We start from the raw sequence: 26,884 nt of genomic DNA, 5'->3' as shown, positions 1-26,884 counted from the left end.
ATGACGGAAGAGCCTTTGAGTGTCAGAGCTGTAATATGTACAGTTGATTGGTCAGTTATAATACATATGGCTAAAACAGAGCCAACCCAGTCTCTTTCTTCCTTGAGCTATGTCCTCCAGAGAAACTGAAAAGTGAGATCGCTGCTGACCTGACCATCCTTGCAGCTGGAGGCAGTTACGAGACCCAGTTCTGGTCAAAGAGCTATAAGGAGATTTGGGACAGGATCTTTTGCAAAACTTTTTTCTTGATGGGGAGGCATTTGAGGACAAGTTCTTTTGTTGTTAGCTGCTGCCTCTCCTCCGCGGCTTCCTGTTTTGGAATTCTGTTGCAATTTTGGAAGCTGGAGCAACCATTTTGTAGTCATGAGGCCTCAAGCACAAAGATGCAAAACCAACACATGGAAGATGGTGGACAGAGAAAGATGGAAAGAACCTAGCTTCTCGATGCCATCTCTGAGCCGCTCATCCAGCTCTGGTAGGTATTCCTTCAAATTTCTCATTTGGTGACATAATAAGATGCTGTCATTGTTTAACTCCTGGTTAATAATGTTTTCTGTTGCCTGCAGCCAAGTATATCATAGAAGGTATGACCCTAGTTCTTTCCCTTTCCAAACGTTCTGGCCTTTACTTGCACTAAAAGGTACAGAACCCTTCTAGTCCCTGCCTGGAAAATAAACTGGGAGAAAAAATAGCCAAACTTCCAGGAAAACACCCTCGTGATAAATGATTAGATAATAAAGAGTCCACAGTAGCACTGACGGAGGAGAGTAAACCGCTAAGGGCCCATTGTGACAATGGCCCTTGTCCCAGTTACTTCATGAGGAACACAGAAGGACCAGTGTTTTGTTGTACCACTCTGGTAAATGAGTGAGTTCAATAGCAACCGACCAGAAATATCCATCTCAGACAAAGCAGAAGACCATTGTTTATAGAAAGGAGGGAAGGAGAAGGCAGTAAGGGAGAAAGGATGGAGAGAGGCAGGAACGAAGGATGATGGGTGTGATACAAAACTGAGAATACGTTGGAGAGGGGTAGCAAAACATGCCATCTTAAAATATGCCACCTTGGCATAAGGATTATTCTGACCTAAAGACACTTGAAAAACAGGAGATTCAGGAAGGGCATTCTAACCGCCCCTTGTCTCCCTGAAAGCAGGAGAGAAAACTCCCAGGGGAAAGGTTTCCTCAGGAGGAGAGAGAAATTCTTATCACCAGAGATGGGAGTCAAGGTGAAAATAAATCTGTACAAATAGACCTTGTTAAAATAGGTTTTTTGTTGTTTTTTTTTTTAACAAAACAAAACAAAAAGAAAACTCGTTCTTCCTATACTCTCCTCATATATGTTAGTTACTTTTCTATTATTGCTATTCTTTAATAGTATGTGAGCTCTTGGGACTACCTGTTTGGGGTCTTTGTTTTCCTATGGAGGCCCCCATGTCCATGTAAGAAATTATTACTCTGTCTCATATCAGTGTCCTTCCCAGGCCCTGTTGGAGACCCTAGGAGGGGAAAGGGAAAATTTTGCCTCACCTGCAGGGAAGAGTGGGGCCATCGAGAGTTACGGAGCAACAGGCAATACCAGGACTAAAATCAGAGACTATAGAGCAACATCTGGCTTGTGGGGCCGTTGTGGGGATTGAAAGCAGCCACTTGAAGGGGCAGGAGGAGTCCCTGGCTATGGAGTTTGTCCTGCAGGAGGCTGAAGATAAAAGAGAGAGTGTCTCGAAAACTAGTTCGCAAAATCTCGTTTCTTTGGGATTCAAGGACTTTGAAGAGGAAAGCTCTAGCTTGTTTGGTGTGGGGTGGGGGGGCGCGCAGCAGAACCTGGAAAAGCAAATACCCAGTAAGAAGCCAGGCAAGTGAACAGTAATCCCAGGAAGGAGTGGTGTTAGTAAGCAGGCGGAGCGCCTGCCAGGTACACGACCATGGAAAGTGTCCCTGACTCTTTGCCATAGCACCTCTCCCGTCTGGGTTTAGAAAGCACGGGCGAATGACATTGTAGCATCGTGTAGGTTAAAATGCAAGCTGAGCTGGGCTAAAGAGAGGAACTTGGAAAGAACGAAATGGCAAGGACTGTCATTGGCAGGCCGGGGGTGGCTTAGGGGAAGGGACTTAGCACATCTGTAACCTCCATCAGCCACTCCACACCCCGTGGATCATTGACTGATGTTCATGTAAAATGTTATCTCTATTCAGCCTCCTATGTAGCTGGTTTTCTTAGAGCAAACTGTGTTCATTGGCTAGGGCTGTCTTAACAGAATAACACACGCTAGGTGGCTTAAACAACCGAGATTTCCTTTCTCACAGTTCCGCAGGCTGGAAGTTCAAGATCAAGGTGTCGGCAGAGCTGGTGTACCCTCAGCCCTCTCCCCTTGGCTTGTAGATGGCCGCTCCTTCCTTTGTGCTCACACAGACTCCTCTCCACATCTGCGAGGTTCATGTCCTAATCTCTTCTTATAGGGACATACTGGATAAGGGCCACCAAGGTCACCTTATTGTACCTTAATTACCACTCTAAATGTCCTATCTCCAAACACATTCAAAGATACTAAGGGTTAGGACTTAAAAGATTTTTTTTTTTTTTAGATTTTATTTACTTATTTGACAGACAGAGATCACAAGTAGGCAGAGAGGCAGGCAGAGAGAGAGAAAGGGAAGCAGACTCCCTGCTGAGCAGAGAGCCCTATGCGGGGCTTGATCCCAGGACCCTGGGATCATGACCAGAGCTGAAGGCAGAGGCTTTAAAGCACTGAGCCACCCAGGCCCCCCTGGGGTTAGGACTTCAGATGAATTGGCGGCAGGGGGCGGGGGCACACATAATTAAGTCCATAGTACCTCTATAACAAATTAACACAAATTCAGTGTCTTCAAAAAACACATTCATTTTCACAGTTCTGGTTAGATGTTCTGAAATCAGTTCCACTGGGTCAAACTCAAGGTGTTGGCCAGGCTGCATTCCTTCTGGTAGACTTGGGGAGACTCCCTTACCTTGCCTTTTCCACTTCTAGAGGCTTCCTGCATTTCAGAATTCACGGACACTCCATCTTCAAAGCCAGAAATGGTTGGTGTTAAAAGATAAACCGAAGCCAGGGCTCCTGGGTGGCTCGGTGGGTTGAGCCTCTGCCTTCGGCTCAGGTCATGATCTCAGGGTCTTGGGATCCAGCCCCGCATCAGGCTCTCTGCTCAGCAGGGAGCCTGCTTCCCCCCTCTCTCTCTGCCTGCCTCTCTGCGTACTTGTGATCTCTGTCAAATAAATAAATAAAATCTTAAAAAAAGAGAGAGAGAGAGTGAACAACCTTTCTAGAAGAAAATTTGGCAAAAAAAAAAAAAAAAGATAAACTGAAGCTTATTAAGAAATTTAAGAGTTTATTTTAGTAAATACTAATTCAAATTGGGCAGTACCAAATGGGGAGAAGTTAGGAGCGCTCCACCAACAGCAGCCGGGGCAAGATTTTTACAAAGAAGGTGTGGAAGCAAAACAAGGAAATTAGTCGGTTGACTATAGCTTAAATGGTTGCCTTATTTGGGAAAAACCCTAGCTGGCTGTTTGTGATGGGCAGTCCTTTGGTTTTCATATCTCTCTTTCTTCTTCTTTTTTTTTTTTTTAAGATTTTATTTATTTATTTATTTATTTGGCAGAGAGAGAGAGAGAGAGAGAGAGAACACAAGCAGGGGGAGTGGGAGAGGAAGAAGCAAGCTTCCCGCTGAGCAGGGAGCCGGATGCGGGGCTCGATCCCCAGACCTTGCCACCATGACCCAAGCTGAAAACAGATGCTTAACATACTGAGCTATCCAGGCCTGTCTGTCTGTCTGTCTTCCCTCCTTCCTTCCTCTCTCTTTCTTTCTTAAGATTTTTATTTATTTGAGAGAAAGAGAGCAAGAGAGCAAGAGCCGGTGGAGGGACAGAGGGAGACGTCGACTCTCTGCTGAGCAGGGAGCCTGATACGGGGCTCAAAGGCAGATGCTTACCCCCATTGAGCCCCCCAGGTGCCCTGGTTTTAATTTCTTAACCTTGAGGGATTTCAGGTTGAGGTTTTGGTTTGCATAAGTAGCCAAGTAAGACACAGTCGCCACCTCAATCTAATGTTAATTCATTCAACATCCGTCAAGTCTTTCTTGCACTGTGTTCCTCTAACACTGTTCTGTGGTCAGATCTCCCTCTGCTTCCCTCATAAAAGAACACTTGGGACTGCATTTGGAACCCACCCCAATAATCCAGGATACCCCGCCCCCGCCATTTTAAGATCTCTAATTTAATCACACCTGCAAAGTCTTCTTGTCATATAAGGTACCATATTGACAAATTCTGGAGATGAGGATAGGTGCATCCTCAGGGAGGTCATTAGTTAGCCTACCGTGCATCATAAATCTGGTTCGCTCCTGACACCCCCACAACCAATCAGATTGCTTCCCCTAACTCTGCCTCCACGGTCATCCAAAGCTGCCATTGGCTGTGAGCTTGAGGACTCATCTTAAAGAGGAGCCTGGGAAGGAAGCAGCCAAAGAAATCTTGTTGAAAGTAGGATGGCTTCGGGGCATCTGGGTGGCTCAGTCCGTTAATCATCTGCCTTGGGCTCAGGTCATGATCCCGGGGTCCTGGGATGGAGCCCTGTGTGGGGCTCCCTGCTCAGTAGGGAGTCTGCTTGTTCCTTTCTCTCTGCTCCTCCCCCAAGTTGTGCGCTGGCCTGTGCCCTATCTCCCTTTCTCACAAATAAATTAATTAAATGTTTTAAAAAAATAAACCAGAAAGGCTTAAGTGTGAATGACTCAGATGTTTCATTAAACCCTGCTGGGTGTAGTGCCCTGTTTATTTTCTTGTTTTGTTTTCTATGTACTTACCACTAATCAACTTCAACCATTTTTTCAATTGCATAAATCTCCTCTTAAGGCATTCAATTAACAAAATTAACAAGACGTATTTTTTAGAAAGATTTTATTTATTTATTTGAGGAGGGGAGAGATAGAGGGAGAGTGCCCAAGTAGGGAGGGAGGGGCAGAGAGGGAAGGACAGGCAGACTCCCTGCTGAGCTGGATTGTTTTCTTTCCTACATGTCTGTGACTTTCTCTCTCTTGGTTTACTCACTCATCTGGGGGGAGGACATCCTCTAGCCAAGCAGTATCCGACAGAAAACCTGCAGGGATGTGTATATTCTCTGTCTATACAGTCTGGTGCAGTAGTCGGCAGCCACAAATGGTAATGGAGCATAAAATGTGAATGGTGCAACTAAGAAATGAAATTTTAAATTATATTTAATTGCAATGAATGCAAATTTAAATAGCCACATCTGGCAAGCAGCTGCCATATTAGACAACATTCCACTAGTAGTTTCCAGTGAAAGTATCCTTGGGAGGTAATTTTTTGGGTCTCAAAAAATTGTGAGGATACAATAAGGAAAAAACAATTTCTTTATTGTATCCTCACAATTTATGGTTGGTCTGAGAACATAATTCTAGTTATTTTATTTTATTTTTTTAATATTTTATTTATTATTTGCAGAGAGAGGAACAGTGCAAGAGGAATCACAAGCAGGGGGAGTGGGAGAGGGAGAAGCAGACGCCCCACTGATCAGGGAGCCCAATGTGGGGCTGGATCCCAGGACTGTGGCATCATGACCTGAGCGGAAGGCAGATACTTAACCACTAAGCCACCCGGGAACCCCTAATTCTAGTCTTAAAAAATTATTTTACCTTAAAATTGTGAAGACATTGTTCCATATATTTCTAGTTTCCCGCATTGCCTGTATTGTGATCTGCTTTTGTCCTCTGAAAGTTTCAAGATTTCATCTTTGTCCCAAGTGGTGGTTTTGCACTTCCTGATACAGTGCCTTGGCTGTGGTTCCCTTTTCTTTCTTTCTTTCTTTTTTTTTTTTTAAGGATTTTATTTATTTATTTGAGAGAGAGCACGCGTATACACAGGAGCAGGGGAGGGGCAGGAGAGGGAGAAGCAGACTCCCGGCTGAACAGGGATCCTGATCCAGGGCTCCATCCCAGGACCCTGGGATCATGACCTGAGCCAAAGCAGATGCTTAACTGACTGAGCCACCCAGGTGCCCCTTCGTTGTGGTTCTATTTGCAACATTGTTCTGGGCCCTCGATGGGCCCTTTCAATCTGGAAATTCATGTCCTTCAGCTCTGAGCAATTGTCTTGAATTATTTCACTGAGGGTATCTTTCCTTTTTTTTTCTCCTGTTCTCTTTTTCTAAAAGTTCTATTATTCAAATGGTAGACATCTTGCAACAATTCTCTAATTTTATAAGATTTTTCCTCCCCTTCCCATATCTTTCTTTTTGCTCTGCTACCTGAGAAATGTTTCCAGCTCAATTTTCTAAGCCTTCTATTGAGTTTCAGATTTATGCCCTCATATTTTAAATTTCTGGCAAATATTTTTGTTCTCTGAATGTTCTCTTTTGATAACATTCTGTTCTTGTTTCATGGTTATAATATCTTTAACTCTGTTAAGAATATTGATAGCTTTTTATTTTTCATTTGATTTTTTAAGAGATTTTATTCATTTATTTTTAGAGAGAGAAAGAGAGTGCATGTGCAAGCAAAAGGAGGAGCAACGGGAGAGGGAGAGAGAATCTCAAGCAGACTAATTGTTGAGCCTGGAGCCTGACATGGGGCTCAAACTCATGACCCTGAGATCATAACCTGAGCCAAAATCAAGAGTTGGGTGCTTATCCAACTGAGCCATCTCGGCACCCTGATAGATTTTTAAAAATAAATTTTCTCCTACCTATATAGTTTCCATTTCCTCCAAGTTGCTTTTTGTCTGTTTGCTTAGGTCTCTTCCTTGTTTGAGGCTTTTTCCTGGCAGTGAATATCTTTGGTTGTTGATCCAAATGTAAGAGCGGGGACTAAAATATTCTTAGAAAGCTCTGGGACAGGCTTGGAGTTTACCACCCATTAACCTCACTATGGAATGATCTGGTTGGACTATTTAATTGGAAAACCTGCTATCACCTGTGAATTTAGGTGTTTCTTCTGCATTGGTGAGATTCTTCATTCACAAATGACTCTTGTCTTTGCTGCAGACTGCCAGTCTCCTGCCAGGAAGATGCTGGCCTGGCTGCTCGGTTTCTGGTACCCCAGAGGAGGAGAGCAGGAGGGTTTGGCATGCTTGGGTTAACTTAATCCTCCCACCATTTTCAGTTCAATACTCCTGTCCTTAATCCAGAGCCCATCGTCAGAGCAAAGCCCTGAGTCTTCCGCCAGAATGAGCAAATCGTGGAGCAGATCTATGCAGCTGACCACTTTTTCAATAGACTTTCAGGCAAGCCTCCTTCCTTTAGCAATCTCTTTTTAGTCTTCAGTTTCAAAGGTGCCTGCTGCTGCCTGCTGCTTTGAAGCATTCATTCTATATCATAAATCATATTGGGTCTTTATTTTCCCCACTGCCAGCTTAGAATTCAGCTTTTTTTGACTTTCTGAAGCCCCTTTACCAACCATTTCTCCAATTTCCAAAATGTGCCTGCTGCTGTCTCCAGTCCCATGCTCCCTGTCCTTGCGTGTCAATGTCTTTTAAAAAAAAAAAATCCCTCCGCTGTCATTTCAATGAGGTTTCAAGAGACAGCAAAAGTAGATGTATACATTCCATATCTTTTTATATGCCTACTGGAAAATGAGTTCGTTTTCATCTTCATCCTCCCCTCCCACCCCAATCTAACTGGTTCCAAACCACCGTGCCTTTAATTACACAAACATTTACTGAGCAGCTACTTTGTCAGCCTGTGCTTGCCTCTAATTAGACCAAGGTCACCCAAATGAATAGACTCTGAGTAGAGGCTTACTGAAGGGCATTGCAGCATCATGGGAGTTTTTTTTTTTTTTTTAAGATTTTATTTATTTATTTGACAGAGATCACAAGTAGGCAGAGAGGCAGGCAGAGTGAGAGGGGGGAAGCAGGCTCACCGCCGAGCAGAGAGCCCGATGCGGGGCTCGATCCCAGGACCCTGGGATCATGACCTGAGCCGAAGGCAGAGGCTTTAACCCACTGAGCCACCCAGGCTCCCCAGCATCATGGGAGTTTTAAAGAGAAAGACCTGGCCTGGCTGCTGGGGTGGGGTGGGAGTCTCCTAGCCTTTGCGTCAACCCTGACTCTTGCACATTCCCCTCTGTGACCATGCTTGACATTTCTTGGACAGCAGGCTGTCTGGTTTCTGGTCTCCTCCTACCATGCACAGAACAGCCCCACAGTAAAGAAGCATCCGGCCTGATGTCACTAGTGCTGGGAATGAGAAGCCAGGGTATGGGGTATGTTGGTGCGCTAGTCACTGACTTGCTCAGTTAATGTAATGTCACCGGAAGTGAGGCGAGTCACTTCTAGGTGAAAACTTCTAAAGCCAGTGCACAATACCACGTTTCCTTTTTCTACTTCGGCCATCTTGGAAGTCTTGGAAACACAAAGATGGAGTTTCTCTCAGCCTGTATCTTTCTGTGAGGATAGAGCAGAAAGAGCTCCTCAGGCGACCCATGATAGATGAGCAGGCTGAGCAATCAATATTCTTTGTAATTTTAAGCCCCTAGGAGTTGGAGTTGGTTCCACAGCATAACTCAGATTCCCCCGACTGATGAGCTGCCATCTTAACGTTAGCACATACCTCCCCGTCTCATGTAACCTGACTGGGCCCTTCTACCCAGTTCCCAAGTTCCTCCTCAGGTGAATGGTTTCCTGTGCCCCTCCCACGAGACCTGATCACTCTTCCTATACTAGGAGTTTTGCTGTGCCACTGAACTAAACATCTAGATTCCATGACAATGAACTTGTTACCCATTTTATGTTATGACAAGCCTCTGACATAAGTTGTATAGTATTTGTTGCCATAACAACCATGCAACTCAGATTTTCCAAGCTAACACACACATACTTGGTGAGGTTGGAATTATTAACATCGTAATACCTCGGATTATATGAACTTTAAATCCCAAGAGTTATGGGCAGGCTTTAGTCATGGTATTCTACTTTATTCGTAAGTCTCAATGCTTAAGAAATCAAGTGTTCTGGTTTTTCGATTTGTGGACCTTATTTCATATGTCAGATTAATTTGCTTCATGATAAATTGGAGTTTTGCCCAGTGTGGATTGATACAGAAAAAATTTATGACATGAACAATGTAGATTAATGAATAATTCACTCCAAAATTTATTGTTTTCACTAAAAAAAAAAAATCTAGATATTCAGGGTGAAGTAGGTCTAGATTATAGAGTTGGAACGAAGCATATAAATAAGTGCTTACAAAATCCAGTAGCCATGAAAAGACAGTAGAAGCAACAGACCGTGATTACTACTTCTCTCCAAGAAGGAGTTTCTGTCACGAGCATCTCTTTATGATCTTTAAAATGCCAATCTTGTCCTCCTCTTCACCCTTACTTAATTTTCTCCTGCTATTCTCCTAGTTTGATATGCCCTCCTGTCTTCTTTCCTCTCACCCAAATCCAATAAACCTCCTCCTAATGTCAAGTTCAAATTTCTCATCTGAAGCCTTCCAAGCCAACACTACTCTCTTTCCTTTCATAGCATTTATAATTTGGTATTTTAATACTGGACCGTAAGTCCTTCATGGGCAAAGATCTTGTTGTACAGATCTTGAATTTCCACACAGCAAAATGACATAGATATTTTCATTCATTCATTCACTCAGCAGATCGAGCATCTCTATCCTGAGTTAGATCCACAATTATAAAAGCTCTGAGCTGGAGGTCTGATGGGGCTAATAGCTATGGAAACAGATAAATACATTATGATAAATATCTAGAAGAGGTAAGACTAAGTGTCCTTGGCTGTCTGAATCTGATCTATGCTCCAAGAATGGCTCTGTTGAATCAAAGTGGGATTAGCATACAAGGTGTGGGACACACAGAGAAGCCTGCCAGGCTGGTAGCCAAGGTCCAAGAAGCCAGAAAGCAAGATCTGATAGGAATTCAATACCAAGAGGCAAGAAGCCATTGTTAAAAGACGTAGAAAGTGGAGGGGATGCACCAGCAGGTAAAGTTAAGTGGGGAGCTGTTCTGGAAAATCACCTACACCTGTTCCGGTTATTATGACTGTATAGCAAATGACCCCCAAATTTAGTGGCTTTAGACAATAACGATTTTAATTTTGCTCATGAATCTACAATTTTTTGTAGATTTTACTTATTCGTTTCTGAGAAAGAGCTCAAGCAGGTATAGGGGGCAAGAGGAGAAGGAGAAAGAGAATCCCCAGCAGACTCTGCACTGAGCAAAGAGCCCGTGGTGGGACTGGATCCCATATCCAGAGATCACGACCCAAGAGGAAACAAAGAGTTGGACATTCAACCAACTAAGCCATCCAAGCATCCCATGAATCTACAATTTGGACATGGCTCAACGGGGATAGCTTATCTTGGCTGTCCTCAGTACCTTGAGGGGGTCAAACTCTGGGAACTGGAATCATCTGAAGGCTCAGGTACAAGTCTGGTGGTTGATGTTGGGATGATGCAAATGGCTGGGGGTTGAAGCAGCTGGGGCTCCTTGGTCTGTCTGTCTGTCTGTTTCCATGTGGCCTTTCCATTTGGTGTCTCCACCATGGCAACTGCAGCATGGCCAGCTGTACTGGCTTCCTGAGGCCACACAGCAAATTACCTCCAACTTAGTGCCTTCAACATGCACATCTAACTCACAGTTCCTGGAGGTCTGCATGGCTTAACGGGGTCCTCCACTTAGGGTCCTCACAGGGCTGCGATTAGGATGTTGGCCCGGCTGCGCTCACATCTGGAGACTCAACTGGGAGAAGTATGTGCATAAGTTCATCTGGGTATCTGGCAGAACTTATTTCCTTGTGCTAGCTGACTAGAAGTCCTGGCTTCTGGCTGGTTGTCAGCTGGAGGCTGTCTTCAGCTCCTGCCCAAATTCCAAGGGAAGGAGACTAGACCCCACATCTCAGTGGAAGCAGTAGCTGTGCCCTTATGAGAAAAGCACGTGGGAATGGGTATCTGTCGGCACGGCTGTCTTGAGGAAGCACACTTTGCCACTGCCTGCCTGCTGGCCACAATAGTCCATGGGCCGCCCCCATGCAACATATACTTCATTCCTCTGTCCCAGGCTTTGATTTGCTTTACCAAGAGATGGCAAGACAGAGTACTGCTCCGTGTGAAGAGCCAAGTGGGAAACGCATTAGGAACATAATCGGGGAGAAAACCTTTCAAACAGGGGGTTTTTCATCTGAGCTGGATTTTGAAGTGGGAATTGGTTAGTGCTCTATAGGAGCTCGTGAAATGGCATTCCCTTTGGCGCTGAGCCTGTAGGGTCTGGTACAGCTTTCTGCTTTGGGTATGTCTGTTACATCTCCCTGACCGGACCATTAACTTTTAGAGAAGAGAGAGTCCTGTTTCGCGTCTTTTGTATTCCTTGAGCATTGTTAGTCCCCAGGGAGGGACTCCTTTCATTCCTTCCAAATACCTGAATTCCTAAATTATATAAATTATAATTTATGTGTATAAATTATCACCAGTTCTTGGAAAAGACTATCCTGAAAAGGTGTCTCTCAATCCTGCTGTGACAGCATCACTCTTATGTCAAGACACACAGGATGATTTTGAGAAGGTGGCTGGATGTTTAATGAAATCTCTTCCTTTCAGAAACCTGTCATCACGAGGAGTGGGAGGAAGAAGTCAGGAGACACAGGCAGAGGCACTCGTCTGTGCTCACGGATGAGTGGATAGCTCTGTGGAAGGTTCGGCCATCGAAAATGTCTTCAAGGGCCTCCCTCCTCCTGTCTCACCCCCCGCGGAAGAAGTTTCGAGAGTGGAACTGGTGAGGTGGATCAAAGAGCCTTTCCATGCCCTTGCTGTTTGGAAACATCTTTACGGGGATGTTTCTGAGCTGTGTTTTCAAATATTTGTAAGTCAAAGCTGACTCTGAGCCAAGCTTTGATACAAAGGTTTTTCCCAATGCGTTCTGCCTTCCCATTTGCGCTGTGTTTTTCCAAATTTAACTCCCTCCAGCACCATGCCAAAATTCCCTCTTTCTCCAACCATAGGTTCTTCTCCTTCATCCTCTTAAATAAATCCAGTTGGCAGGAAGGAAAGAAACCGAAATCTGTTCACATGCATGTACGAGTGACGGGTAGTCACTCAGAGCTGTGTTCTCAAACGTGACAGTGTCTGAGAATCTCCTAGTTGGTGAAAGTGCAGATCCCTGGCCCTACCCGAGGCCCCTAAATGAAAGGCTATGTATGAAGGGGCCCAGCAGCAGCTTCTCATGGTCCCATAGGGAATTTTCTTTTCCTTTCTCCACATTCCAAGTTCGCCTTTGAGAAAAGCAGTCAACAAAGGGTAGGACTAATTTATGAGGAATTTTCCTGCTCTCGCATCTATGATCTATTAATTACACCTGCCCACAATTCCCAAACGTTCAGAGCCGCCCTGCAAGATCGGATTTTTCTCTTGAAACCGAGCTTAGCAGCCACATATGCGTTCTAATTTCCCAGGTCCTTTTCCCTGTGGAAACACTCCTGACGAAACCCAACTCCCAATTCAAATTAAAATATAGCACCAGGGATTGAAATAAACACTAAAGAGGATCCCCGATTTGCTCATTTTTCTTTCCTCTTGGGGTCCTTAGCATTGCTGTAGCTTTGCCAACACACCCTTCACTGACTCACCTCGCAGTGAGGGGAACCCAAACATCAAACCTCAGGCACTGAAGACACCTTTCCCTGCCCTCCGGGCAGTAGGTCGTGTGCGGTCCCCTGGGGACGTGAATCTGGTGGGCACCATTGACTTGGTATGTCTCCTTATTCCCTGTTGTCCTGTGGTAGGAGTAGCTCGCTCATTTACTCATTGCACCAGCTCGTCAAAGGGTGGTGAAGGGAAGGATGGAAAACAAAACACTTGCTCCATCCCTAAGACTAGAGGTGGTGGTTGGGGACCCAGTCCCTGCATCTCGCTCGAAATGGATGACTAAGGAGAAAGGAAAACTGGATCAAGAATTTTGTGACTGTTTCCATGTGTGTATGGATCAGCGGACCAAAATGGAGGTGAGTGACGATCCCCTCCGTTCTGCAGGTGAGGATTCAGAGTCAGACAGGTGAAATGACTTGCCCAACGTCACACAGTCCTTGTATTTTCTCCTAACCTGGGACTCTTCCTGCTATAGCCACAAGCAAGCTGAGTGAAGCCAGTACTTGGCTTATATGTACCAGTCTGTTTCATCAAAATCTTCCTGGTGTCTGTGTGGTTCAGTCGGTTAAGTGTCAGACTTGTGATTCCAACTCGGGTCGCTACCTCGGGGTCGCGAGATCAAGCCCCATGTCGGGCTCTACGCTGGGCATGGAGCCTGCTTCAGAGTCTCTCTCTCCCTCTCCCTTGACCCCTCTTCCCTCTCCTGTACCCATGCTCGCTCTCTTGCTCTCTCTCTTTCTCCAAAAAAATAAAGAAAAAAATCTTTGTTATCCAACAAAGATTTGTTATCCAAAAAATGTTATCCAACATTTGGATTTGGTTATCCAAATGGAAAAATGGCTGTCTCTTTCTTTGGTAAACATTTTTTTTTAAACTTTACATTATATTTGTTGCACCTCAATAAAAACATTTAATCAAAAAAGAGAAAATACAAAGAAATGAGCAGAGGACAATTTAGTCTTATCATTTGTACTCCTCTATTTTGGTTCTACTATGTTGTCCCGGCCACTTCACCTTAAACACCTTTGATCAGACAAAATCTTCCTTTGGTAAATATTCCCATCACATTTTTTTTTTTTTGGTAGGCAATGTAGGGTTAAAAGTGGTAATCATTACCAACCATAAAACTTTAGAATTTAAGAGCCCATCCAGATTATCTCTTCCAGCCACTCCCTTTCCAGATCTAGAACACAAAGCCCAGAGGGCTGGAGCGCTGGCTTACGCAGCTAGGTGGGAGGGGCAGAGGGACACTGGAATCCAGGAAATGATGAGTGCAAGTTCATGACCCTTCCCCTCTGCTGCAGCTCTGAAAAATAAATCTCAGCACTGACTCAAAATACATTCAAAAGACTCTGTCACCTTTTTTTCCCCCTAAACTTTGTGTATTTATACCAGGACAGTGTTGAGCCTTGAGTTGTAAGATTTTCTACCTCAGTCCCGGTACATAGTGACATGTCTCCACTCTAAGCAGGAAAGACATTAAAGGAAAAATGGCCTAAAGATACTTTTAAAATCTCCCTAACAGGTTATAAATGAATCTCTTAAGCATTATTTCAGAACAGAAGAGACTGCAACAGATTCAATACTTGGCATCGCGTCACAACAAGGTCAAAATCCACACATGGTGAGATGGAAAGGGGCGCCACAGGCGAAGGCAAGAACAAGCCGGGCAGAGCGCTGCGGGCCGGGGGGCATCGAAGCCCTGTAGGCTCCGTAGGGTCGCAGACCAACAACGTCGGCACCACCGGGAGCTCGACAGCCACGCGAAACCTCGGGGCCATCACACACCTGCTGAATCAAATGCTCATTGACCGAAGTTTTTGAGGGAACTCCCGTGCAGGTCAGGTTTGAGAAGCACGGTCTACAGTATTTTCCCATTAATGACAGAGCGGTGGGCAGCAGGAGGGGTTGCAGAGTAAATGGAAGGCAGGGCAGATCCGAGCCCTACAAATGTAATAGAAACTTTCTTTTCTTTTCTTTTTTTTAAAAGATTTTATTTCTGTGACACAGAGAGAGAGCACAAGCAGGGGGAGCAGCAGAGGGAGAGGGAGAAGCAGGTTCTACATTGAGCAGGGAGCCCGTCGTGGGGCTCGATCCCAGGACTCTGGGATCATGACTGAGCTGAAGGAAGACACTTCACTGACTGAGTGCCCAGGAGCCCCTTTCTTCTTCTTCTTCTTCTTTTTAAGATTTATTGATTTATGAGAGAGAGAGAGAGAGAGAACAGGGGGAGGGGCAGAGGGAGAGGAGGACAAGCAGATTCCCCGCTGAGCAGGGAGCTTGACATGGGCTTGATCTCAGGACCCCGAGACTATGACCTGAGCTGTAGTCAAGAGTTGGACGCCCAACTGACTGAGCCACCCAGGTGCCCCTCACCTGACCTTACTGAGGATCAGCTTCCTTGCGTATAATCTGAGGCTTTGGTTAACAAGGTGTTGTAATGAGTTGACAAAGTTTTTTCAGTCGAAATTGTGTAAGACCAAAGGTTGACTGATACATACAACACACATTTGGTATGCTCTGCGAGTTCACCACCGATTTTACTCCCATTTACTTCCCATCTCAGGAAAGAAACTGTACATGTTGCACACTTTGTTGAATTTGGGCAGCTGGTGTCTACCTTTCTTTCTGAAAAAAAGTCCCGAGAGCCAGACCAGTCTTGGCTTTACCAGGAATCCTGACTTGGTTTCCAAAGCTAAATGGTTGCCATTAAAAGTCAATGTCATTTGTCAGTTTCCTCATTACATTGCTCCCTGCCCAGAGTTTCTTTAATCTGCAGGCTTTCAACTCCACTTTTAAAGTTTTGACTTGAGTTATTGATCCCAAAGTAAACACCAACTAAGGTGGTGGCAAAGTCAACATGTTCTTTGAAAGGCAACTAATCTAGGCATTGAATGAAATCAGATGTCAGCAGTTCTAGCATACAGTGGAGGTTAGAGGAATTCCTTTCTCCGGGTAGTTAAGTACACCATACCAGTTCATCCGGGCGAGGAATGGAATCTACGTTTGGCAAGGACCAAAGAATATTTTCATAAATCAATAACTATTCTCAAAGCTACTATTGACCTCTGATCAGCAAACCTGACAGTGAGGAGAGGTTATGGCAACTATTTTCCTGGTAAAATGCAAACCTTGTGGTTAAACATTTGCCAAAAGCCCTGCTAGTGATCTCCAATAAAAATGAGCCTAGGGGCGCCTGGGTGGCTCAGTGGATTAAAGCCTCTGCTTTCGGCTCGGGTCATGATCTCAGGGTTCTGGGATCGAGCCCCACATCGGGCTCTCTGCTCAGCAGGAAGCCTGCTTCCTCCTCTCTCTCTCTCTGCCTGCCTCTCTGCCTACTTGTGATCTCTGTCGGATAAATAAATAAAATATTTAAAAAAAAAAAATGAGCCTAATTTGGCCATGTGCCCTTGCAGTGCTCTGGAACATCAGGAGAAATTACCTGGCTGACCCAGCACATCCCAGCTCCTGGAGTAAGAGTTCCCTCCGGGCCGTTAGAGCTGGGGAGAGAATTCTTTCCTCAGTTTCTCTTCTCTACCACGGGGCCCAAGATAGTAGGATCTGTTAGGAGATTAAAACAATTTTTTTTCCTTGAGGCATATGGGTGGCTCAGTCAGTTAAGGGTCCGGCTCTTGATTTTGGCTCAGGTCATGATCTCGGGGTCCTGGCATCGAGCCCCACATTGGGCTCTGCGCTGTGTGAAGCCTGCTTGAGAGTCTCTCCCTCTCTCGCTGCCTCTCCTCCCACCCCAGCTCACACTCACTCTCTAAAGTAAATAAAATCTTTTAAAAAAATCTTTTTTTCTTCTCAAGCTTTCTCCTACCTTCACATAAAAAAAGGGTACAAGAATTTGTGTTAGTCCTTCATGTCCCTCAATGTCTAGCATAGTGTTTTGTACATAGTAGGTACTTAATACTTTAAACAATTATATTTTAAAAGCATTTTTAGGTTCACGGCAAAATTGAGAGGAAGATGCCAAGATTTTTCCATATGTCCACCTCCCACCCCCTGCCCTCTCTCCCTGGAAACACACACATAAATGCATGGCCTCTGCCATTACCAATGTCCCCCACCAGAGTGGTACATTTGTCACAGTCTATGAACCTTAGTGACATGCCATTATCTCTCAAGGACCATAGTTTCCACTAGGTTCACTCTTGATGTTGTACATTTTATGGGTTTAGACAAATGTATAATGACATGTATCCATCATCATCGTATCATACAGAATAGTTTCACTGCCCTTAAGATTCCTCCGTTCTCTGCTTACGCTTTCCTCCCCTCCCCACCAACAACCCTGATTACACTGTCTCCGCAGTCTTGTCTTTTCCAGAATGTCGTATAGTTGGAATCATACAGTATATACATTTTTCAGATTGGCTTCTTTCACTAAGTGATACGGATTTGTTTTCTTCATGTCTTTTCATGGCATCCATTCACCTGCTGAAGGACATCTTGGTTGCTTGCAAGTTTAGTAAACATGAATAAAGTTGCTATAAACATCTGTGTGCAAATAAATATTTTAAAAATGAGAGGTGCCTATTTTTTAAAATAAAAATATTTAAAAAAATTTTAAATATTAAAATTTTTTTTTTAATATTTTAAAGCCCCGTGTCAGGCTCTCTGCTCAGCAGGGATCCTGCTTCCTCCTGTCTCTCTGCCTGCTTCTCTGCCTACTTGTGATCTCTGTCTGTCAAATAAATAAATAAAATCTTTTAAAAAGTAAATAAATATTTTAAAAATGAATAAATTATGCTTTCTACCGTGCTTGAACTATATACAATTATCTACTTAAACACTTTCATGTTGAGCTGTATTATGTGTCTATATGTCTGTTTCCCTTTCAGTGCTCTGAAAGAGTCTGTGTCTTATTCATTATTATTTCTCTTGGCACAGAACACGATGATTATAGGTTCCGCTCATCCCTTTGGTTGTATCTGGGGGAGTGGGATAGTAGGTGAGAGGTGGATAACCTTGCCTGCAAATATCTTAGTGATGGATTTAACAACCTGTTCTTCATAAATATAAATACAGTAAGACCTCAACTGAAAGAGTAAGATTCAGGATTTCCCCATAAAAAGGAAAATTAGGAGGGTAAACATTTTTAGCTTTATGGTAACAGAGAATGGGATCTCAAAGTTTGAAGTGATTCTGTGAAAGCCTTTATTAATATTTTCTGTGTTCACAGAGAGAAAATAGGCAGCCAAGAGCATCCTCAATAAGGAAATACCAACAACGCATTATGCATCTTTAATTAGTGCTAATGGGTGCTGTATGTAATTAATTCAAATTATCATCCGTTCTTCAGCGGAAACATTTCCCTTCCCTGAAGCTTTCATGAAATGCTGTACATTTGTCCTGATTTGCTGCAAACAAGATGCTTTGGTTTCCTGACAAGCAAGCGTTTGCTGCCTTTCTGATCGTACCCTGCTTACCCAGGAGCTTGTATGAGAGAGAGACCCAGAAGATTTGGATGTTTGGGGTAACTTTGATTTCCTCTAGTAAGCCTCGTTCAGGAGACATTTGTCAATTCCCTTCCCCAAGACCTAAGACTGAGCAGATATAACCCTGTTCCTGCTGACTACAGAGGGACCCACTCCTTACCCAGATCCCAGCTTCTCTGTCCTAACAGCACCACAGTGAACTGCAATGACCGGTTTTACTCTCCTTCCATATAATTAGCACCACATTATTGTTTTTATTTTCTACCACTAATTCCCATTCTGAGGGTTGTAAACTATCTCAACCCTCATGGTCCCTCTTTCATAGTTTTTGAAGTTGAGCCATTAACCACCATCCATCATTCCCTAAAACCCAGGGGCTACAATCAGCTGATGAAATGTCAAATTGCTCTTTTGACAGAGACTTCAGGTAAGGCACAGGGACACGAACATGATCACGACAGAAACTAGCTTACGTATCCTAGAATGCACAGCAAGCTCAATATTGCATTACACACTCCCAAAGATGGGCAAGAAAATAACATAGAAAAGACGATAAATTCTCTTTTCCACCCAAATATATTTAGGAGGCCTGAGAGAGAAAGCAGCTATGGAGGTAGACAGTAGCCGAATTCAGCATAAGGCAGAGTCCAGATCAAGAACTAAGATGGCTTTAAACAATCCCCCATGAAACTAATAGACATGGACATGTATCATTTCTTAGTGGGACTTTTTGGCTGCACATAGGGAAGAAAAGTCTGGATATCTGACCTTTGCAGAAATGATGGAAAAACAGATCTGATAGCACTTTCCTTTGGGAAAACCCATTTTCTATACTACATCCAAAGAGAGAAACTTGAAATCTATTATACCAGGTTCAGCACTGTGCTACAGTAGCTCTGCAGGAACTAGAAGAATGCTCGCCTATCTCCAGGCAGATGCAACCCTTCATCGCGTCCTGGTAAACAGAACACAGTCCACGTTTCAGCCCCTTTGCCCCTCAGCCAGACACATTTGAGCACTGAATAAACATCATCTTTTATAACAATCCTACTCAATGCTCTACTTAAAATCTTTCTTTAAAAAAAAAAGATTTTATTTATGTATTAGAGAAAGAGGAAGCACAAGCAGCGTGAGCAGTAGGCAGAGGGAGAAGCAGGCTCCCCTTGGAGCAGGGAGCCTGATGTGGGGCTCGATCCCAGGACCCTGGGATCATGACCGGAGCCAAAGGCAGATGCTTAACCGACTGAGCCACCCAGGTGTCCCTCTCCTTAAAATCTTTCAATGGTTATTGCTGTCAAGATAGAATTCAGGTTCCATATTATAGTCCCAATCTTGCTCTCCTCTCCTTCTCAAACTCTGATTAGAAAAGTGTGAGACCTTTTACTCTGTCTTCTGTATCTTTTAATTTCCCATTTATATTTTCCACCTCTCTCTGTGCTACACTCTGCATAATGACTTCAGATCGATCTTCCAGCCCATTAATTCTTTCTTCAGCCATGCCTAATGGAATGCTTACGATGTCCACTGAGTCTTTAATTTGCATCATTGATTTTATTTCTATACATTCTAATTTTAAAATCTGCTATGTTAGTTGTTCCCACCACTAGAAATTACACTTATGGTGACACAATAGTGTTAGCGAACCAACGATGGCAACCATATTGTAAAATAAATGTGTCAGATGAATATGCGATCCACCTGAAAGGTACACAGTGTTACACATCAATTCTAACTCAGTTAAAAAAAAAAAAATCTGTCGGGCGCCTGGGTGGCTCAGTGGGTTAAAGCCTCTGCTTTCGGCTCAGGTCATGGTCCCAGAGTTCTGGGATCGAGCCCTGCATCGGCTCTCTGCTCAGCAGGGAGCCTGCTTCCCCTCCTCTCTCTCTGCCTGCCTCTCTGCCTACTTGTAATCTCTCTCTCCCTCTGTGTCAAATTAAAAAAAAAAAAGTCTGTCATTGTTTTGCTAGTGTTTTCTCTTTCAAACTCATCTGTGTTTCTCATCTAACAGGCAGAATACGTTTAAAAATAATTTCTTTTTAAAACAATTTCTTTTGGATAATTTCAACACTTGAAGCTTTATAGGTCTATTCTGCCCTGTTGTTTTTTTTTTTTTTTCTATTGGTTTGCATTCATGGTACCTAGTTTCCTTGAGCGTGTGTGCGTGCACTCATTTATTACCGTGAGCTATGCATTTTCCTTAAGAGATTATTTGAGGGAATTGCTTGAGGCCAAGGAGGAACGTGTGGTTCTCTAGGATATACATTCACTTCTGCCAGATTCGTGAGGATAACTAAGAGTCTGGGACTTAAAATGAAGTCATACCTTGAGGTTTTCTGGAAAACCCAGCTGATGGGAATTTGGTTCACGAATCCATGGGAGGAGCTGCTTTCTATCATGGCTTTTCTGGGCCAGGGGTTTAATTCCTCCTGATATGCTCAGGTCCAAGAAGGATCTCCAGGGGGATGAGGGTGGGAGAGTTGGGTTATTTCTGGCTCATCACTAGACGGTGGGGGTATGTAGGTCATTAGGATCCCAACTTAATGTGCAGAAGATGTCCTGCTAGACTCCTGGGCTTTGTCTTTTGTGGCTCTTTATCCAAGAGGCCCTGACAGCTGAAGGTCAAGTTCAAACGCTCGCTTTTCCCCCCCCTCCCCCGCTTATTTATCTGGGTTTCTACCTTTTCTTAGATTTTAGCTTAATAGTTCTTTTAGGTCATGCCCATTGTTAAAGGCTTTCAAGAACTTTTTTTTGCTTTTGTTTGTTTTTTTAAAGATTTGATTTATTTGTCGGAGACAGAAAGAACACAAGCAGGGGGAAAAACAGAGAAGGAGGGAGAAGCCCAAGGAGCCTGATGAAGGACTCAATCCCAGGATCCTGGCATCATGACCTGAGCTGAAGGCAGAGGCTTAAATGACTGAGCCACGCAGGCGTCCTAAGAATATGTTTTACATATATGTTTTACCCAGGCTATTTTTAGTTGTTTACTGCTGGAGGGCCAGTCAGGACTTCCAGTCAGCCTTGGTACTCGCCATGAAAGTCTGAGCACGGTGTGTGACCTTGGGCGGGTTACTTAACCTCTCTGTGCTCAGTCTGCCTCTCTGTAAAATGGGGACTACAGTAGTGCTTGTTCAAAGAACCGTTGTAACACCTACGTAAAATGACAAACATACAGTGCTTACAACGATGCCTGGCACACAGCTAGTGCTCCGTGGGTTGTCTCCTGCCTTCCCAGCCTCCCATAAGCTCCTCTGCCGCCGTCAGCTGTTCTTACTTCTCATTCAACATCCCTTCTTGGCTTTTTGTCACAGTTGAACGGAACGGGTGCTATAGCTCTTGGGTAACATCTGTCTCCCCAGTTGGACTCATCTCGAGGAAGGAGGGGTCGTGTCTGCCTGAAGTGTCTATCTATAGTTTCTAGTATAGGACATGACCTGTTGTAGGCACTCACCAAGACTCTGTTGAATGAACAGACGTGTATTTCCACATTTTCCCAGGGGCCACATGCAGAATGTGGACGGTCTCTAAGTATAGAAGGCTTTAATGGAAACTTCCTAATTCTGGTGAAGCACAGAGCTCTGTAGTGGGGCCAGGTGTGAAGATACTAGCCTTCTGTATCTCAGTTTCCCAATCTGTGAAATGAGGGCAACAACAGCACCTACGTCGTAGGTTAAGTAAGCACTCAATACCAAGCCCAGCCTGGAAGAACATGACAAATGCTAGCTGCAATTAGGTCCACTATCCATTTTTTTTTTTAAAGATTTATTTATTTGAAAGAGAGAGAGTGAGGGGGTGGGGGAGAAGCAGACTCCCCTGCTGAGCACGGAGCCCGATGCTGGGCTCGATCCCAGGTCCCTGGGATACTGACCTGAGCCGAAGGCAGTGGCTTAACCCCGACTGAGCCACCCAGGCACCCCCTAGCCTTTCTCTTCTGGTTACTCTAGAAGACAGTCCAGCTTACAAAAGCGCAGGCTAAAGGAAATAAGGACCAGGAATCATCCAAAAAGGTGGAGCGTGTCCATGTTTTAGCTTTTCTTGTTTCTGAAAATGTGTGTGACACCGTGTTTAGATGAAAAGCAGAAAAGTGTTTCTCGTGCGCCTGTGCTGTTACTCTTTTCGTTCTCCGGGGCGTAAACTTGAGCACTTAACGAGAAAGAAACATACTCGCATGTAATAGAAAGAGCTTGGGGCTCCTCATATGCCATTGGGTTTCACCATTTGATTTATATTTAGGGAAATGGATTATAAACTTTTATAACAGTCACCAGAGCCAAATAACGGAGAGTCCTGGGGACCAGAACCAAGGGAATCCATTTCTTAGGCTGGAAATCATGCCTCCCCGGCCCGTGGGGAATCAAGTCCTAGTTGTGTTAAGTGCAAGCTGAAAATACTGCAGTTTTTCTGTACATCAGCCCTCAGACAGGGCGTTTATATAAACTTAGAACTCTAGGTTTTTTGTTTTTTTTTTTAAAGATTTTATTTGACAGACAGAGATCACAAGTAGGCAGAGAGGCGGGCAGAGAGAGAGGAGGAAGCAAGCCCTGCTGAGCAAGAACCCGATGCAGGGCTCGATCCCAGGACCCCAGGATCATGACCTGAGCCGAAGGCAGAGGCTTAACCCACTGAGCCACCCAGGCGCCCAGAACTCTAGGCTTTAGCTGATCATCCTTTGTGCGAACCTCATTCAGCAGCATTTCAAATGTCCCCAGACTTCCACCTCCCACACCAGGTTCTGTGTCATCTTTACCAGGTCAGGGAGGTTATGGAAGTGAGTTCGGTCCTCAGGTGTGTCTCAGGCCAGCTTTTCTTACCTCAAGGTCAAAAGGAAAATGGAGATAGAGTTAAAACAGTAATATTCTCCTGTATCAAGGCAGCAATGTGGTGGTTACTTGAGTTGAAAAAAGCCGCAACAAAGCCAAACAAACCAACCCCCCAAAAAAACCAAACAAAGGAAGGAAGACATGTTCCATTCCTGCTGGAGGAATGCCCTTGTCAGCCAGCTTGGGGGCAGCGATCACGCGGCCAGCACCTGCCAATCACAGCTGAAGGGAAGAAATAGCACTCTTGCGGTGATTTGCATAACTTTTTAAAAAATGCTGATTTCAGTTGAGGAATCATCACATTCGAACCAAATGAGGACTAGCTGTCTTTAAAATGAACTGAGAGCAGCCCTTCTCACCTTAACTGCACATTAGAATCACCTAGAAGATTTTCAGGTGTTCTGATGCCAGGCCCCCACTCCCAATTGGCTTAAATTCGGATTACAGAGCTAGGGCCCCCAATATTGATATTTTTAAGTCTTCCCAGGTTATTGTAATGTGCTGCCAAGGCTGAAAACTGCTGCCCTAGCCTCTTATTATTGTGGAGAAAATCCTAATAGCCCTTAGGCTTGACAAGTATTTCCCCAGCTGTTGGAATGAGAGATGATTCCCAATTTACAGATGGGAAAACCAAGGCCCAAATTATTTACCGGTTTATTCAAGGTTTAGGTTAATCACTGCTCAGTATCAGAATGTGATCAATACCTTTGAGGAGAACACCCCCTCCTTACCTTTTCCTTGGACCTCGGTAAAGGACACTTGAATCACAGATTTTTAGACTAGAGAAAGACCTCATTTGAAGTGAGTGAACAAGGCAGGCATCAGAGAAGAGCAGGAGCCGATCTCCGCCATCTTTGTCTCCTGTGCTCCGTCCGACCATGCCCTAGACAAACATTTGTTAAGTGGAACGACGTGACAAAGGTCCTACAGCCCCTACACCTGGCCTCTGGTCAATGGTTGCACTACGCCTGCTCCCTCATTTGGAGGCTTGAAATGTGTGTGACACGGTGTTTAGATGAAACTCAGTGTTTCATCTAAACCATGGGGTTTTCCCTCAGGCACTGTCAGCTTCCTGTTTTCCACGGTGCTTCTCCTCAACATTCTACATTTCATTCATTTCTCCTTGCCCTGTTTGTGGGCACTGCTCTCTCTGGAGCTCTGAGACAGTCTTGGGCACTGCTCCACGTCCTCGTCTGCTTTTTGGCATGTCTCTGAGGAGAGCTGAGCTTGAGGCCGGGGTGTATGAGTCTGAGCCTGGAGTTTGTGGCTGTGACAAACTGGGGGTCTCTGGTACCTGGGCAAGAGTAAGGCTGTGTGGAGGTTGATGCTGTGAGGGGCTGCATGGGGCTTGGGAATGGAAAGAGGGGCTGGAAATTTCCACTGTGTGGGCACTCAGGGAAGGACCTCAGGTAGGGGAGGGCGGGGAGGCCATAGGTCTGGATGATAACATCACCATCAATTAGAGGAGAACCAGCCTGTCTGGGAACATAAAGGGAAAATGAGTTACATCCTGAGTAGACAAACCCAGTCTTGGAGAGTCGGAGATTTCTCGACGTTGAGAGGCTGTTCCTCCAACACAGACTTCTTGAGAGCAGGCACTGCCTCGCTGCTGGGATAGAAGCTCAGAGAATCGCTTTGGTCACTCCATGGCAGACACGGAGACAGACACCTCAAGGCATGTCAAGGAGCCATTGAGTCGGACTCATCTGGGTTCTCATCCTGGCTGTGTGACCTCAAGCTCACTCCTTAACTTCTCTGGGCCCCAGTTTCCTTTTCTGTAAAATACTATCTACTATAGAAGATGATTGTTGCTACTATTATTTCAAAATATAATTGAGATAGAATATAACATTATATTAGTTTTATATGGGACATATGATTTGCTACTTGGCGTATATTGTGAAATGATCACCACAGTTACCATTTTTTTTTCTTGTGTTGACAAATTTTAAGATCTACTCTCTTACTGACTTTTAAATATACAATACAGTATTATTAGTTTAGTTTATAAGTCCCCTGACTTATTTTATGACTGGAATATTGTACCTTTTGACTACTTTCACCCATTGTTACAATAATTTACACAAAAAGCACTCATTAAATTCCCCTTGTATAGATTTTCGTATTTGTACTGAGACAAAAAGAGATTTGCAAAACAAAATAAAACACCAAAAACCAAAACTTAAAGGGAACTTTCTTTGACTATACATCTTATTATCTCGCAGTCCATAATAGAATGTAAACACAGTTAATATCAATTATGGCCCCTGAGAGTACCTTCTGAATTGTCAACATAAATGACAATGTTGTATTTAGTATAGCTTATGAATTGTTGTATTTATACTGAATTTTTATTGTTAGAAAATAACTTAAGTATGTTATATGAGATCTTCCTGTTTATTGGAATATTTTAGTAAACTGAGAGTCAAATTGAGGAACTGTGCTGAAGAATTCAGAACTGCAAATATGGTTCCGTTCTCTAAATCAGTGGAAAATGGGAGTAGAAGCAAGAAATGGAATCAGAGCAGGGATTCTGGTTATCCTTCTGGAAGGCTCAGGAAATTTGTATGTTGTGTCTTGGTAGCTGATGGGTTGTATGTATGTGCGTGTGTTTCTTAAACTAGGATTCAGGAGATACTAATGAAATCACTTCAGATTGACCTTGTAGCTACTGAAATTAAAAAATGTTGGAAATAAGAGCCAAAATCGATAAATTACAGACCAGTGGGGGCAAAGTACATTAGATTTAGATTTTGATTTTTTACAGAACCGTGATATTGACGTTATAAAATTTTGTAGCATTTTTTCACTTTGCTACCTCAAAACACACTTCACAATCATGAGCTAATAAACCTTAAAACTACCCGTACATGACATCACTATCAGCATCTGTATTTCCTGCTGGGAGGATGGGAGATAGAGGAATTAAGTGATGTATCTAATTAGGGGTCAGAATTAGTTTGGATATTAGTTTTCAATTTTAACTAATCACTGAAACATTATTTGGGTTTAAAAAAAAAACCCACAACTTTTAAATAACTTTTTTCCCCCAAGTATCTATTTCAGAACAGTCTGGTCATCAAAAAGAATTCTGGCATTTTCTTCTCTTCATAAAAATTGTTGCCATGGAAATATTTCAGTTTCCCAAGTCCGTCAGTTGCCTGGATCTGAACAGGTCATAAACAAGCAAGATTAATGGAGGTCCAAGGTGAAGTCTTTTATGACGGAAGTAAGGTTGGTCATGGGCTGCGTCACAAAGCCTTCCCAAGTGCATTTCTTCAGAATAATGGGACGTTTCATGAGGCTGTGTTCACTAACCGTAGTTTCTTCTGCCAACTGGCATAGATCTCTGCCTCCTTCCAAATCAAACCCACTAAACCCATGACTGTTTCCCATGCAGAAGTCTTATTTTATTTTGATCAGCTAATAAATACGAACTTCTGTTTACTAGAAATGCCATGGTATCTCTTAGAGACTGTTGCCCCCAAACATTGGGAATTGGTGATATTTTTCAAGGCAGTCCAGGCCATGGCTTGCATTTTCATCAAATGATTTTGTTAACTGATAACAGTCATTCGTTTCATTCCTGGGGGACCTGACCACTGTGTGATCTTATAGCCACCGCAAAAACGTTCCCCCTCTTGCCCTGGGATAGGAGCTACGCGTTACTTTCCATGAATTTGTTGAAATCCAGTGGGTGCTGGAGGAATCATAAAGTTCAACTCTGAGCAGGAATGTTTCAGAATCTGAATGAATACGGAGGGGGAAATTGAAGTGCCGTCTTAATTCATGCCTGGATCCATGATCTCTACACATCGTTTTATTTCATTCTGATACAGGGTCCCTCCCCAGCTCCTGAGCTCTATTTGGTGTTCATCTTTTCACAAAAGTAGCTTAAACAAGAATGAATTTTGCGTTGGGATTTTCATGACCAGTCTCATCTGGAAGGGAGATCAAGAGTTGCACACTCTGCTGACTAAGCC

Source organism: Martes martes (genome assembly GCF_963455335.1).
Source record: "Martes martes genome assembly, chromosome: 13".
In the NCBI taxonomy this organism is placed as follows: Eukaryota; Metazoa; Chordata; class Mammalia; order Carnivora; family Mustelidae; genus Martes; species Martes martes.
This window is presented reverse-complemented; position numbering follows the sequence as displayed.